This window comes from Mugil cephalus, chromosome 1 (genome assembly GCF_022458985.1).
Source record: "Mugil cephalus isolate CIBA_MC_2020 chromosome 1, CIBA_Mcephalus_1.1, whole genome shotgun sequence".
NCBI classification, from domain to species: Eukaryota; Metazoa; Chordata; class Actinopteri; order Mugiliformes; family Mugilidae; genus Mugil; species Mugil cephalus.
The window spans coordinates 33,194,310-33,196,639 of NC_061770.1; positions in this window are offsets into that span (position 1 = coordinate 33,194,310).

The following is a 2,330-nucleotide window of genomic DNA, read 5'->3' on the forward strand; positions in this document are numbered from 1 at the left end:
AGGAAAACCCACGTCTCGATGTCTTACTTCTGCAGAGAAACCTCTTTGAAGCAGGGCATCCGTAGCAGAAAAGTGGAAGATGGTGGTGGAAGAAATTCATAGGCAAAAGTAAGTAATGAGATGCACTAAGGCAGTGTCCCAGGCTAAGCTAGGGCAGTGGGTGAACTGGGAGAGTGAAGAGAAAAGGAAGTTGTCTTGGAGAGAGTTGTGGAGCACGGAGGCTAGTAGGATTAAATTTATGATAGGTGCTATTTATAATGTGCTGCCATCTCCCCAGAACCTAATCCAGTGGTTTTACTTCCGTGGCTAGGCTAATTAGCTGGTGTCTGGTAGTCTTATATTTCTGATCCTAGCAGAAGGGAGAGATGTTGGTTGAAGTGTAGTCGCATGTCCCACCACCACTCATCACCTCCTGCTGTGGACTAGCTTATGTAGCTGGTGTCTGGTAGTATCTTATTTCTGATACTGGCAGAAGGGAGAGATGTTTGGTTGAAGTGTAGTCTCATGTCCCATCATCTCTATTACCTACTGCTGCTGGCTAGGCTAGGCTAGTTAGTAGCTGACCACTGGTCTGCTGGTCAGTTCTCCAGTTGGACTGGGCTTCTAAAGGAGTTTTGCCTCAGATCATCACAAGGGATCGTAACATCTTGTCCTGTGTATTAATGAATATGTATTCAGTGTTTCCTAGACAAGTCAGTTTTGGTCCAGTGGACAAAGCCATAACATTTTCTTCCTGAAATGTTTTAATAAAGTCTTTGGCGTCTCATTCCATGGTTGGTTCACCACTGTTTTCTCACAAACAAAAAATACAGGAAGTGGCAGATGACGTCTCTAGGCAAGCCTGTACAGATCAAATGTTTTATCCCCCTGTGGTCTTTTGAAGAACATCAATTATTCTTTTACCCTGTTCGTCTAGGATGAAAATACACATGCTTTGTATATTGTGCTGTTTCCCAGGAGGTCACACTGTCTGCATAGTCAGGTTATTCAGTAATGCCTGGACTGTTTCCTACCCCCTAGTGTTCGAGTCTTGTTACCCTTTGTCATCCTTATCTGTGTGCCAGACCTCTAGCCTCCTGGCCTTTTGTTCCAATAGAGACTCTACTAGACCTCCATTTACATACATGCTCATTCCCCTCCTTTGATCATGGCCATGACAGTGTAAGATAAGATAAGGTAAGGTAAGGTGTTTGGAAGTGTACAAAGTATTAATTGTTAGATGAGTTGTGTATGACTGTTGTTGAAAGGACAATTTTTGCTCATAAGCAAAGGTGGCGAGGTATCATTTTGAGTACATGCTATGTCTGAGTTCACCCAGACCTTCTTCTGAAAAGCCCTCAGTGCATGGTGGACATGTAGATTTGAGATGAGATGAGATGAGATGAGATGAGATGAGATGAGATGAGATGAGATGAGATGAGATGAGATAAAATGAGATTTTAATTAATTATTTATTTGTTTGTGTCTTTGAATCTTTTATTGTGTCACACATGGGTTATATCTTCTTGATTAGCAGCTAACCACAAACTTGTCTTCAATTGGCTTTGGTTTTGAAGTCTCTGTACTTACAGGGGAGGTGCAAAAGCTTGTCCTGGTTGAATGTGCAGTGATCGACCAGAAAGACTCCCATGTTCCAGTTCTCAGTGTGTCTGCTCCTCTCTTTCTCTCTCTGTCTCCTCAGCAGCAACATTTGAAGTGAATGTGACACAGAGCTCCTATCAGGCAGAGGAGAACCACCACATCACACTGGAGTGGACCTTCACCACCAAACCTGACTCTTCATACAAATATCTGATCATCTTCTGTGAACTCTTCACTGACCAGAAACCCTTAGTCCTCTATTATCTACATTTACATGAAAGTGTTGAGGTGTCAGAGTCTCAGGATGAACAGTTTTCAGGACGAGTCCAGGGAGACAAAGACGTCCTCAGAGAAGGAAGAATCAGACTTCATGTGTCCAGACTCAGGACTGATAACTCTGGTCTGTACGTGTGTGAAGTCATCACAGATTATGGTTTCAGATCTGGTAGATGTGAACTCATCGTCACTGGTAAGTTGACAGAGTAGAAGTTACTAGAAGTCCTTTTTAAAGATGTCGACTGATTTTTGAGACGTGAGAAAGTATCAGCTAATATGTTGATGTTCTTTCCAGCAGCTGCTGATCAGCCTCAAACTCAGAGACCAACGTTGAGTCCAGAACCAGAGACTGGAGGACGGAGGAGGAGACTAAATGATGGACTGATAGCAATTTGTGTTCTTTAGAAAAAGAAATAAAGAAGACAAAGAAGAGAACACAGTGTGCTGACCAAAAGTCTGCCAAAACTGTAACT